The sequence below is a fragment of the Anas acuta genome, chromosome 24 (genome assembly GCF_963932015.1).
Source record: "Anas acuta chromosome 24, bAnaAcu1.1, whole genome shotgun sequence".
NCBI lineage: Eukaryota > Metazoa > Chordata > Aves > Anseriformes > Anatidae > Anas > Anas acuta.
The window spans coordinates 3,228,797-3,242,310 of NC_089002.1; the positions used below are offsets into that span (position 1 = coordinate 3,228,797).

General features: G+C 57.1%; 1 protein-coding gene and 1 long non-coding RNA gene across 4 annotated transcripts in view; both read right to left on the reverse strand.

Annotated features, from left to right (window-relative positions):
- Nucleotides 1–13,514, reverse strand: part of CDK18 (cyclin dependent kinase 18) — a 40,680-nt gene that overhangs the window by 14,803 nt on the left and 12,363 nt on the right. The gene's annotated exons all lie outside the window — the stretch shown is intronic.
- LOC137844198 (uncharacterized) lies at nucleotides 7,074–13,511 on the reverse strand. Its single transcript, XR_011089843.1, has 2 exons — nucleotides 12,073–13,511; nucleotides 7,074–8,725 (listed from the first exon to the last, which is right to left on the reverse strand). It is a non-coding gene; the product is annotated as an uncharacterized lncRNA (long non-coding RNA).

The following is a 13,514-nucleotide window of genomic DNA, read 5'->3' on the forward strand; positions in this document are numbered from 1 at the left end:
CGTTTCCATTTGACCGCACCGCACTCCTTTAATGCTGCTCTCCCCAGCAGCCCAAGGGGGTTTTTTAAGTGAGAAATCAGCCCCTGGGACCCAACGGGCACCCAGAGCTACCCGAAGGGGGGCTCCTTCCCGCACCCCACCCCCTGTGAACCCAGCAGCCCCCAGCCCCCTCCGGGCCAGGAGCCCGAAGCCGCGGTCGCATTCCAGACGGATGCGCTCAGCCGCAGCATCCCCAGCCAATGCATCGTGTCGCCAGGGCGACGGGAACACTTGGGCTGACATGCCTGCATCTGAAGGCTTAAAAGATTACCGTCAGCAACATAAACACGGCTGGCGTGGCTGCCACGCTCGGCTGCGAGGCACGGCCTCCTGCGGCGGGCGCAATCCCCCCGAAAATCCTTGGGATTTTATCCGTGGGATGCACCTGAACGCTGGGGACCCGCTCCCCTCCAGCACCCTGCTCACCTCCCAGCCTCAGGGATGCAAAACCCTAAAGCTGAAGGCCCCCGGTGCTTGCATATGCGGGGGTATTTGGCTGGGGGGGGGGGGGGCGGGAAGAGAGGCCAGAGGCTGCTTTGAGTTGCAAAGTGAGCGAGGAGGATGCCAGACGCATCCACTCTGGGCCTCAGACATTTCAATGTTTTTCTCAGCTCTACAGGAGCAGGCTTGGACAGCAAGATGCTGACGCTAATGAGTGCTGCATTAGCAAAGTCTCCACGCTGGTGCTTTTCTCCTGGCCAACAATAAAGCCTCCGAGCAGCCTTGCTCCTCCCGGAGGGAAGGCAAACCTTTGGAGACCGCTTGCTGAGCCCAGGGCTCTGATCCAGCTCCTCACCTTGCAACCTGGGCAAGTTTTACCCTTAAGCACTGCCCTACACCACACACACGGCCACCACGGGCAGCTTTGGGTTCTGCAGCCCCTTCCTTCAGCAGGGGCACCCTCCTGGGACTAGGGGCTGCTGCACCCCCCCAGCACGCCCGCCGTGCCCGATGGCAGCGGTCACCCCACTGTGATGGGGACGACGCGCTGCCCTGGCAGGAGGGGCACAGGATGGTCAGAACAAGCTGAAAGGGGGGACCAAAAGGTCAGGAAAGGTGCTGGGCATGAGCTTCACCCTCCAGGGAACCCCACAGCCTCCAGAAGAGCCCTAGAGTCCAGGATTGGGGAAGATGCATGGAATAAAACAGGGGAAAGAGCGCAAGGGGTCTTTCCATCTCCTCCCTCTTAGCGCAAATAGCTAGAAGGCAAGCACCTTAGCACTACCAAATTTGTGCTCCAGATTGCTCTGAATCCTTCCCCTCCTTGCCATCGTTTAGCTACAGGCTGCTAAATATAAACCTCCTTGGAGAGGAAGTGGGGTGGGGGCAAAAATAGCACCGGGAGCGGCAGCTACCTCTGCTCTGCTGCTCCGCGCGAGCCTGCCCCGCGCTCGTTATCTTTACGGCTCCGTCTAATTGGGGCTGTTCTTTCCAGGCGGCCCTGGACCTGCTTGGCATCTGCCGATGGGGTTCACGGCGAGGCATTTGTCAGGTGGATTTTATGGGTTCGTTCTATTCTTAGCCTTCCACGCCTGCTGGAGAGGAGTTTGCTCTGTCCCACAGGGCTGCTCGGATGCAGGTGCCCCACGGCTGGGATTCGGCCCCCCTCCAGCAGCGGTGGCACCCCACGTCCTGCCTGGGCGCACGCACACCGCACGGGCAGGAGCACCCCATGGGGTGCAAGGGGCTCAGTCCCCCCCTGGGGAGGGGATAACCTGCGGCTGCGTTGCTTTAGGAGAAGGTTTTGGGAGAGGGCATCCCCTTCACAGCTAAAGGGAGCCGTGCAGCCTGCTCCCACGGCACGGATTTGCAAGGAATTGTTGCTCGCGGCTGCCTTTTTGCCCTGAATTTTAGCAGCAGGGCACTAAAGGAAGCAGGGGCACTTAGTGGCTTGCTGCGAAAGTGACACTTGGTAAGCAGGGCGATGAGATCACTCGTTTTACAGCCCCGAGGCTCTCCAGGCTCCCCGGGAATGAGGGAATGAGGACAGCCCCTGGCCAGAGGCACCTTGGGGATGGAGGAAGGCAGAGGGCTGCCGACATGCCGAAACACGACGTGGCGCAGCGGGGCACGCAGGGGAGAAGCGATCTAAAATGGCAACGAGGAATTTAGGCACCGACAGGCAGAAATGAAATCACTCAGCCTGGACTTTGGCCAAGAACCGGGGATTAAAGCCAGCCGCGTGAATGATCTGCATTTACTGTAAGACAGTCAGATAGTAAATACTTGGCTAAAACACTTCAAAGAGCCCAAAGCCGAGTCCCGCCAGGGAAGCTAATCACATGCTCGAGATGAGATGTTAACAACTCCTTAAACGCCGCGTTCAGAGCCACCTTCCCTGCTCTGGCACCGACTGCTTGCTGTTTTTTGGTGAGCTATTCCCACAGGCACTCGGGCTGTGACTCTCCCCATGAATCCCCTGCATTTGCACAGCAAACCCCCCTGGCTCTCCGCTGGGAAGCCGAGGGGCAGGTATTTTCGGCACAGACAAACCATCTTCAGCATGTGGAGCTCTCCCCTTCCTCCTGCAGCGCATTGCAGGGCTTTCAAGCCACAACCACTTTACTGCTACTCACAAATAAGTCTCTCTCTTTTTTTTTTTCTTTTTTTTTTTTTGTTGCCGTTTTTAACAAACTCCTGCCCTCGTTTCCCAGCTGAAAAGGTGGAAGGCTTGGAGGGAATCGTCTGCTTTTTTCAACCCCCCGAGATTACCAGTTGTGTTTACAAGGCAAAATGAACAGCCCTATTCAGCTGTTCCAGCCCCTGCCCCTAGCTGTTGGGTCGCTTCCGCGAGTATCGGGGCGATGGGGAATTCTGCTGGTGGAGCCCTATTTGCTCTGCAAACACGGCTATCGTGCAGCGCTGCGTGTGGCGAGAGGGCCGAGCAAACACCGCGCCGAGGAACCAGCTGAATACGTGCCCCTGCTCACATCCAAGGCCTGGAGACCGAAGTCGGAGCGACCAAGAGCTCACGGAGCAGCGCTCGAGCCCTCTCCGCGGAGCAGCAGGAGCCGGCCCCGCTTCGCTCCTGGCACGAGCCCCAGAACAGAGGGAGGGCAGGGAGAAGTGGTGCAAGAGCAGCTCCTCTGTGGGACACATCCTCCACGGCCTCCTCCTCCTCCTCCTCTGCCCTCATGGGCTTACAGAGCCAAAGCCAGGTCCTTGGAGGTGTGCTGAAGGGAACAGGGAGAGATTCAAGGCTGGGAGTCAGGCAGAAACCGCAGCTGGCCTCGGGGACAACTCCAGCAGACATCGGGGCGATGCCGAATTTGCTGCAGCAGCTGGGAATCCCAGCGGGGTGAGGGCAGAGGGGCAGGGAAGGAGACCAGCCCCTGACCACCAGAGTGATGTCCCCCCGGCTGCTCAGCTGTCGGCACAAATTCCTCCCCGGGGTAACGAGCTCCCAGCCCCTGGGAGGGATGCCACGGAGCAGAGCACAGCCCAAGCACCAAGAAACATCGGTTTGGATGGCCAGAGCTGCTCTGAGAACCAGCACAGCCCTGCAGAGAGGGGGCCACATCCTGGGAGCCCCTGGCACAGGCAGCCCACCCCACAGCCGCCACCTGGACCCTTTCCCGTGTGGCTCTTTGCAGCGATGACAACCAAAAAGGGGAGAGGTGAGGGGAGAGAGCGAGGCCAGCTCTCCTCCTGCACATTTGCCTCCCGTTGCTGCGCTCTGCTACGCGGGGGCCCTGACATTTCCCTGCCACGCAGGAAACAAATCCCCTGCCAGGAGGTCGTGGTCCTGCAGGGGAGGGAGTGCAATCAATTCCTATTAATCTACAGGAGCCCTGTAGCAAACGGTGAGCCCATCATCCCGAGGCAGAGACCGCGCTGGGCATGATTGGAAAGGAAACCTTGGGTCTCCAGGGAGTCCATCCACCCTCGTGTCACAATTTTTCTCTGTCCTGTACTGGCTCCCATGATTACAACAAACGCAGTGCGCCAGGAAGGTGATTACAGCAGCCAGGAGTTCGCCGCCCTCTCTTCTCACGTCTACTGCTCAGGGGGAGGCTTGGGAGGAAAAATGACCCCGCAGCAAGTGCTCGAGGCTCCCACCCCAGCTGTCTCTGCATGCCTCGCCTTCCCCAGCTGTAAGTGGGGAATGACGATGCTTCCTGCCTCCCTTCTCATTTCTTTGCCTTCTCCTCGGTCACGGGATGCTCACAGGCAGCAGCCTGGTTTGTGGGGCGCACGGAGGGCTTCCACCCTCCTCTCCACAGCAGCTTCCCTTGGTGCCAGGGGGACATCGTCAGAGAGGAAACAACAGCCCAGGTGAAACTCCAGCCATATGGAGCACATACAGCCCTGAACCCAAAACCACGAAGCCACCCTGGGAAGGTGAACGCTACACACAGCTTCCCACAGCCCCAGCCTTTCTAGAACCTATAACCGGTGCCTGGTGCACGGCTGGGAGCAGAAATCGCCGCCGCTCTGCTCGACGCAGCTCCGCTCCCGGTTGTCTCAGTGCTGACAATGAGCCCAGTAACACGAGCGCACAAAGGGGGGTTGTTCTGCCTCCTGCCGTGCCCGCAGCCCTGCGTGGCGCAGCCGGCAGCTCTCCCTTGGCTCTTCCCTCCCCGGACGGTGATGAGATCAGGGCAGCGCCCAGGAGGGCACTAAAATGACCCTCGTTATTCCAGCAGCCACGAACACTGGGTGCTTATTCCTTGGTAGGGGACAACCTGAGAGAAGCGCCCAGTGTTCAGCTGCATCAACAATAGGCTGATAGCAAGCAGCTCGCCCACTGCAGCAGGACCTCAATGCTTGCCTTGTTTCTGCCTGGGAGCCACACAGAGCCAACCGAAGGTGCCCGTGCCAGCATCCCTCTGGTACCATCACTGTCTCCAGGGGATGAGCAGCCCGGTGTCTGTCAGCCCATCCCGTGTTCCAGCAGATGAAGATCTGCTGCTGCTGGGCTCCAGCTGCAGAGCAGATCCTCAGGACTAGCAGTAGATGCACAAATCTCGGCACAACCGCACGACTTTCTCTGTCTCAGAGCCAGCCAGGGCTGCGTTGGGCTCCAGGGGATGCACCCTCTGATGCTCACCTTGCAGCAGGAGCTGTTTGAGTTACTGAGGTTGAATTTGCTGTCAGCTGGGCATGCAGGGCACACGTCCCACTGGCAGCACTCACCACGATGGCAGCGCTGCCCCACGGTGCCACACCACGGCCAGGAGACCCGGGCTGTAATGAGCTGTCTGGAGGCAAAGAGCCAAGCTGGGGCTGCCAGGGCAGCAGCGCTTTACAGCTCAGGTGTGTTCCTGCTGATCTGCCGCAGGACATTTAGCTACTGTCACCCCTTTTCCATGAACCACGTTCTCCTCTCACCCTTTTCCTGCCCAGCAGGCGCGTCCCTGCCAAGCATCACGCCGTGGCGAGCAGCTGCTGGGAGAGCAGCACAAGTAATTACCGGAGAGGAACACTCGCAGCAAAAGCCAGCCTGGTTCTTGCCTTTTATGACACTCAGCTGGTTACTGGCTGACAGTTAGCTAACAGCACCCAGACTGCACCCCAGGCAGGTCGGCTCTTCCTGCTGTGCCACCAGGAACTCGCTGGGACGCCCGCCAGCTCCTCAAGAGCCCCTTGAGATCCGGGGTCCTGTGCTGCCCTCTCCCAGCATCACGTCCCAAAATGCTGGAAGGCTTCCAAATATACAAGCACAGACAAGAAAGCGTCCACCACGCCCACTGAATGCTCCCAAAGCACCAACCAAACGCTGTCCCCCCCATGGCAGTCAGCTCAGAGAGCCAGCGCAGGGGGGTGCCAGCTTCCAGCTGCCAACAAAATTTGCTGTCAGCAGCACAAAGCCCCTTCTTTTCTCTCCAGCAGTGGTTTAACCTGCGGCTCAGGCTGTCAGCACCTTCCCTGCCTTTATTGACAGGTGGGAGGAGGATCCATGCAGGAGGAGATCCCTGGCACAGGAGCACCGAGCCCCTCTGAGCCTCCCCCCCAGCACACCTGCGGCTCCGTGCCGCTGGAGGAAGCTGCACCACGCTGCCACCCACACCCGGCACGGGGTACGCAGGGTCTGCCGGCTTCTTAATTGCTGTTTTCTTTCCTTGTCTTTTTGTAATTGGAGCTTTCATTCCCTCCCCAGCCCACACAGAGCTCCCCAGGCTGCGAGCTCGTACGCTGCTCTGCAACTGCCACGCAGGTGAGCTCACGGAAAGCCAGGAGCTGCTTTCCTGCAGTGATCACAGGAGCAGCCATCTCCCGACCAGAAAATACTCCAACTTTACCCATGACCCCTAATTTCATCTACCAAGCCCTCTCTTCCTGGCACAGGGCTGCAAGGAAGGCCACCAGCAAAGGCTGAGGGAAGCCAGAGCCAGGGGCTCAGACCTGCTGCCCGTGGCCACGACCACCACGGCTGGTGCCACGCTGTCCCTGCTCCAAAAGCCACATTGGGGGATCGCACAGCCCTGCCCAGTCCCCTGCTGAAGGCATTCCTGGGAGGGTATTTAAGGAAACAAATTACATCCTGTACACCCGATGCCGCATTTCTCAAATTCCACGCAACTACCTCGGAGGAAACGGAGGGGGACAGCAAACAGCACGCACCAAAAAGGTGGAGAGGAGAAACGAGGGCCGGACTCCCACAAAAAGCTTTACCAGGGGCAGTGTGGCATCAAAGGGTCTTGGCATGACCTCATTTTCCAGAGAAAATAGTTTTACCAAAACTAGAAGCCCAACATTTGTAAGGAGCACCACCACAAGCACTCCGTGCGTTTTCGAGGAGAGTAGATAAAAGCGCACGGAGTCCAGCTTGCCCTGCTCTGCTGCCACAAACCTCACTTCCAGACCCTCCCTCTGCCCCTCATGCTCCCCACCTGCTGCAGATACCTGGGTCTGTGCTGGTCAGCCCCCCGGGAGGTAAAACACCACCTCGTGCACCCAGCCCGGCACGGGGAGGAGGAGCTGCGGAGACTCCACAAACAGCTCCATGGGGGATTAAGGCGCCTTCCTCCCACCGTGAGCTCAGACCCATGAGCTCCTTGGAGCCAACCCCGCTAATAAAGCAGCCCCATGCCACACGTGGACGGATCTTTCTGCAGCAACAGGAAAAGAAATGAATGAAAGGAGCCGGTGTTCCTGGCCTACTGCTCCCCGACCTGGCACCAGCTGCTGGGGGGGTTCTCCCCAGCCCTGCACCCCGCAGCTGCAGTCCCACTGCTCAGCATTAGGCACATAAAACTCCTTGCAGCAGGGTTTCAAATCTGTTTTATTTAAAGCTCCGGAACAGTCACATGATAGCAAGGTAGCGAGCAAACACTGCAAGTCTGCTTCCCTGCCAAGGATTGCGCTAATCTGGTATTTAATCTTAAACCAGTTGTGCACCCATCCTCGGAGGGCTCTGCGCACGTGTGCCTGTGCGTTTCTTGCTCAGAGACACAGCCACACAGGTAGGAACACAACGAGCCAACGCTCGAGGAATCGGAGGATTTCAAAGCACAGCACGGGCTGTAATTACTCCTGGCATCCCCGTCTCCTCCAGGATGGGAGCAGCGATGCTGTGAGCCCTTTCAGCCCCTCCTGAAGCTGGCAGCTTCTCCCTGGGCTCTGAGGGGAGCCGAGTGTCCCTTCCTCTCCTCTTCCTCTCCTCTCCTCCCGTGGCTTCCCAGATCTCAGTGCTGATACAGCTGCACGAACGCCGCGCGCCTTCTTTCTGCACATGAAGCACTTTGCAAAGAGCCAGGGGCTGGGCAGCGCAGCAAAAACCAGACATTGTCTGGGCCACACGCAGGGAAGGAATAACGCAGAAACAAACAGATTTTCACAGTAGCAAATGTCTCAGAGAACAACCGGCGCAAGCAAATGAAGCTAGTCCTCGGGTGGTGCAGCCCCAGATGGGATCTGAGCACAGAAATCGCCAGGAGATGGGCAGCTCCACATGCCTGAGGTCTGGGGGTTGCCAACCAGGTTGTGCCCAGACCCCAAAACCCTTCTCAGTAACGCCCTCATCCCCTCCACCAGCTTCCAGAGGAAGAGCCAGGAGAGCAGAAAGGCAGGAGGCTGGTGTGAGATGCAGCGAGCTCCCCGTGCTGTGCTCCTCATCCTCATGTCCCCAAATGTCCTGACATCTCCTGGCAGCCCAGGACGAGACGTGCCAGCAGCCCGGACTGTCCTGCTACATCCCAGGTGCTGCCTTCCAGGGAACCCCACTGTCCTTCAGAGGAACCCATCCAGCTGCAGCTAACCCCCACCACTACAGATTTTCGTGCTAAACCCCACGCCGACCTGCCTGGGTACCAGAGGGAGATCTCTCAGATGTATAAACAGATTAAACATGCCTCAGTGCCTGCGAACCTCTGCTCACTTCCCCGTGGAGGGCAACATTTCATGCATATCTGGGAACTCAGCGAGCGCTCACTGTTTAGATAAACCTTGTTCCGTATTAAACTGTAAATAACGTCTGCTCTGCCAAGCCAGGCCCCAGCTTGGCGTCCTGAAAGCTGCAGAGTCAGTCACGAGAATGGCAGACAAAGCAAGTGCAGTTGGTGGTTTTTAACAGAATCTCTATTTTTTGAGCCTTGTTTTCCCCTCCCATCCCATCTCTTCCCTCCCAAGCCCCCTCCCAGCTCCTCTTTCGGCCCCCCTGCAGTTCTCATTGCTGGCTGGCTTGGGCTCCCCCAGCTTTGCCGTCCTTGACAAACTCGAGGCATTTCTGCACGAGTCTTGGAAGCTGGGGGAGATAACAGAGTGCAGAATGAGATAAACAGAGGGGAAGAGAGGGAGGGAGGGAGATCTCTGCAGGAAAGCACACGGCTGGGCCCACCAGCCCTTGGCACTGCTAGGGAAGGGTAGGAGTGGGCACTGCGGCCTGCATCCGCCTGGCCTCTTGTAGGACACCAGAAGGCCTGAAACGATTTCAGACATATCCCCCCAAAATCAGAGCTCGCCCACACCTCCATGTGGTGCTCGGCAACAGGCTGGTAGAGTCCAGGGGGCTCCAGGCTCCGAAAAGGAGATGAGAAGGGACTACCTCAGGCAGGAGCGCTCCAAGCTCGCTCACTTGCATTCAGCCCTGCTCCTCTCCTGCCTTGCAAGCCGATAAGCCGTGTGCCTCACAGAAACCGCTCGAGATAAGGAAGGATTATAATCCTGAGACCCAAAGAGACAGGAGATTTGGCCGGTGTTCACACGGCAGGCTGTCAGCTGAGCCGTGCCGCCCCCTCCCACCCCAATTCTCCTCTCCTGTGCGGCCTGCACCCACCGCAACCCCCTGGCCTGCAGTGCCGCTATCATGGCACGATTAGTTGCACAATTAATCGTTAATAGGAAGGGATTGGAAGGGATTAAGTACTTAAATAGAACACACGCTGCTAATGGGAATTTATAAAAACACACCTTCTCCCTCAGATACTGTGCCACGCTTTCAGGGAATTAAAACGACCGACGTGGGCCTTTTTCTCCGCACCTCCTGCACAGAGGAAACGCGTTCCCATCCCTGTGGAGCTGCAGCCTGGGGCTGGGAGGCTCTGGGCAGCACAGCACACCCCAGCCCCAGGTCCCTAGGGACAGGGTAGCCCCCAGGAGAGCTCCTCCCTGCTGCTGGTGCTGCTCCAGGGACTCTCGGGGTTACTGCTGAAGCAGGAGGATGGATGGTGCTGGGAGGGTTGTGCTGCTGGTGCTGGGTACAACCAAAAAGCATTAAAACTGCTGGTTCTGCCTCCTCCAGGCTCCCAAGCAGGTGAGGTTCCCCTCTTCATCCTGTCTCACACACACTGATTTACACTGCAAATAGTTTGCTGCCTAAAAACCCAGGTGCTGGGAGGCTGCCCAGGTGCCCCAAACCATCCCAACCCTTCTGAGCCCCTTTGAAGAGCTGAAAACAGTTTGGAGGCACCTGGTAAATGCAATGCTCAAACCGTGCTGCTGTGGCTTTGGTCCCTGTGTCCCCACGTCCCCTCAGCCACAGCCGCAGCCACAGCCCTTGGTGCTGAGCAGGACTTTTCATCCAGCCTGCGGCAGCCCCGGCAGCCCATCCTCCCCACCTCCACCCCACGTCAGAGCAGTTTTCTGCCTTGCATCAAAAGCCAAACAGGCGGAAAAACAAACCCCTTAGCTCTTCCGATCGGGGCAGTCTGAGGCGTCCCTTTGGGGTTTCTTGCCTCGACCACACAAGCCTGCAGTGTGGCTTGGCCCTGCAGAGGTTTCCTCCGCACCGGGCAGCATTTCAGACTCCTGCTCTTCCTCTAAAAGCAAAATACACCAGGGCTGTGCCAGCCGATGGGCTCTGCATGGGTTCTACCCCTGTTCCATCTGCTGTGAGGGGTGACATGGGCTCTGCAGGGTCCCCGAGACCCCAAAGGATGTTCAGCTCTGCTCGGGGCATGTGCTATCATGGGCAGTCCCCCCAGTGCAGCTCTGCTGGCAGCCTTGAACCTACTCCTGGGACAAACGGAGGCTTTCAGCCTCCAGGGCTGCTCGTTTCCCTCCTCTGGCCAGTGCCACGCTCCCAAAACACACGGTATCAATGCTGCCGTTGTAGAGGCAGATCACAAGGGCTGCAAAGCTCGCCCCTAGATGTGGTCTTCTTCAAGCAGGACCTTGGCAGACCTGCAGGAGAGGCTCCCCTGCTGCCTCCGCCCGGGATGCAGCTGCTCCCTGCTCTGGATGAACACTGGCCTTCAGTCTCCTGGCTGCAAACACTGAAAGCAAAGAGCAGGCAGAGGTACCCAGCTGGGTACGTCCCTCCTGGGAGCCTGACGGGCAGGGCTGCAAGTCCGATACCACCAGGATGGGCAAAATACAAAGGACAGATAAGAGCAGGCTGGGATTTGTGAGATACAGCTTGTTCCTGACCGCCCGTACTTCCTGCAGGCTGTGGCACAGCAATTACTGTGCAGTAGTTAGTTAATAATTACAAGCTGACCGGCCCTTGGGAACATCCGTAGCAGATTCTCCTTGCTCTTAAATCACTGCTCCCATCTGAGGCACGAAGAACAGATGCTGGAAAGGTTTTTGTGCCTAAAGTAACAGAGGAGCAGTTCCTCACCCCTCTGATGACTTTGTTTGAGGGCAGCCAAGCCTTTCACCAACACCTCAGCCAAGCAGTGAATTTGGCCACTATCCCCCCTCGGAGATGGGATGGGACCGAACTCACCCAAACCCAAATAGCAGGTAGAGCCAGGAAAAGCATCCAGGACATCTAGCACAGGATCCGGCCTCCAGACCACTACCTCAGCACCATTTCCTTCTCTATTCTGCTCTTTATAGAGCTCGGCTGCCTTGATTTGGCGTTCTGGGAGCAGACCCTGCCTGAGCCTTGGCAGCACGCTCCCTGCCAGGCCACCGGCGCTGCTGGCACTGCAGAACCAAGCGGGTAGCTTCTAGCCCCTCCGTGCCATCTAGGTGACAGCACACATCACAGCACAGATCCTACAATGAAACTGGAGAGGATTTGCAATGCTCACAGCCTTAGCTGGTGGCAAAATCACCATGCCCTTTGCTGCTGTGGGTCCCCTGACTTGCACTCAGGTGCCTGGTGAAGCGTGGCATGGAGCAGTTTAACACACTGACACAGGCAGGTGCAGCAGGAGGACATTTCCTGGGTAAAAAGAGGTCACCTGAGCAGCTACAACACCCTTCAAACCAGATTTTTGTAGAATCACAGAATGCTTTGGGCTGGAAGGGACCTTAAAGATCACCCAATTCGGGACACCTCCCACCAGCCCCACCCAGCCTGGCCTTAAACACTTCCAGGGATGGGGCACCCACAGCTTCTCTGGGCAATTTTAGAGTCTGAAAGACAAAAAGAGGAATTGAAGTGCTACTGTAGACCCCCGTAGGCCCCCAGTTACGTCTCTGGTACCTACAGATCAGCAGCACTTGCTCCAGCACAGGCTCATTGCATAAGCTGCCAGCCTAAGAAGCTTTCCCCCAGATAATTCAAGCCACTCTAGGCAGCGTAAAACCAGGCTCTCAGGGGTGCTCCATGCTGGAGCACAAGAAACAACAAAAAAAACCTCCATACATGAATTTGTATGCGCGTGCATGTTTGCAGAGTTAAGGCTCCCGTCCACAAACCTCATCAGATTCAGCAACTAAAAATAGAGACGGCTCCAAGAGTGGGCAGCGCGGGGAGAAGCGGGCACGACAGAGGAGCAACAGTGAGGGAGGGTGCAGCTAAATCTAGTGGGGATCATAAATCACAGCCCCCAAGTGGTCCCAGCCTATTAACACTTATCAAGTAATTAACTAGACAGAGTGGAAACAAACTGCTTCAATCAAAATAGAGAAATGGCAGGAACAAGCAGAAGGCTTGGAGTGTTTCTGCTTCCCAAAAAAGGCACATTTTGATTTGTTCCGAGGCTGCAGTGCTTCTGATCGGCTTCAACAGTCTCCTCTTTCTAATTTAGCAATCCAATTAAAAGTCATCAAACCCACAGCAGCACTCTGTGAACCCAGCCAAACCCAGCCCCCTGCCCTGCTCCAAAGCCCCCAGCTGGGGAATTTGGGGTTGTTTTAAAGGAATCAGCCAGGCATTGCAGAGGTTGGGGAAGAAAGAGAGGGAGGGGGAGCGGGTTCACGCAGAAGCCTTCTGCAATAAAACATTTCCCTGCATGTCAGGTTGTGAGGAAAGGCTGAACAGGTGCCCAGAAGAGAAATAAAATTCTTGTCACAGCAGTGTCCCTTTGGGAGACCTCCCCAGACCCCAGCTCTCAGCTACAGCCCAGCACAAAGCAGCACATCTTCGAGGCTTGCTTAGACCTCAGGTTTGGGAGCCAGGGCCAGGAATATGCTCCTGGCCTCAGTTTCCCCATCTGATAAACAAAGATGATAGTGCCAGCTCGAGGGTGTCATGAGGGTGAGTTGCATGGGTGTAGCAAACAAAGAGTAACACAATAATTGGATTAAATGCTCCATTAATTGGCCACAAAGCGCCCTCATTAGCAGTGCCATTCCTTCCAGGTACAGAGAAGCCGTGCACCTTCACCTTCCCTTTCCATATACTAATAAAAGGGCAGCAAATCCCGCACGGCTCCATCCTGTTTACTTCCTCTGCTGTGCATCACCGGCACTAACAGCTCCGATGATGCCCCGTGTTCCCACGGCGCTGCCAGAGGTGGCCGGTACCAGGCACCGATGGCACCGCATCAGAAATTTGCTGCTGGAGTTATGGATTATTTTCATTACGCTGGCCCCAGAGACCGAAGACTGCTGTGCAAAAGGCAGCGATGAGAAGCTGTCCCTGCTTCCAAATGCTGCTGATTTAAATCCACAAAGGGAGATAAAAGGGAAGCACAATAGAGGGCCGGGCTCCCAGAAGGTCAGCAGCAGGCCCAGGGACAGATCGCAGCGGTCTGTGCGCAGCCAGGGATGCTCTGAAATGCCCCCACCTGAGCTGCTTCCAAAAAAAAGCAAGGAGCACAAATCTTTGAAAACAGAGGTCAAACAGCCCTCAGCTCCACAGGGCGAGCACTCTGCAAGTTATTTATCCTCCCAGCCCCCTAGCGTGATATGGACAG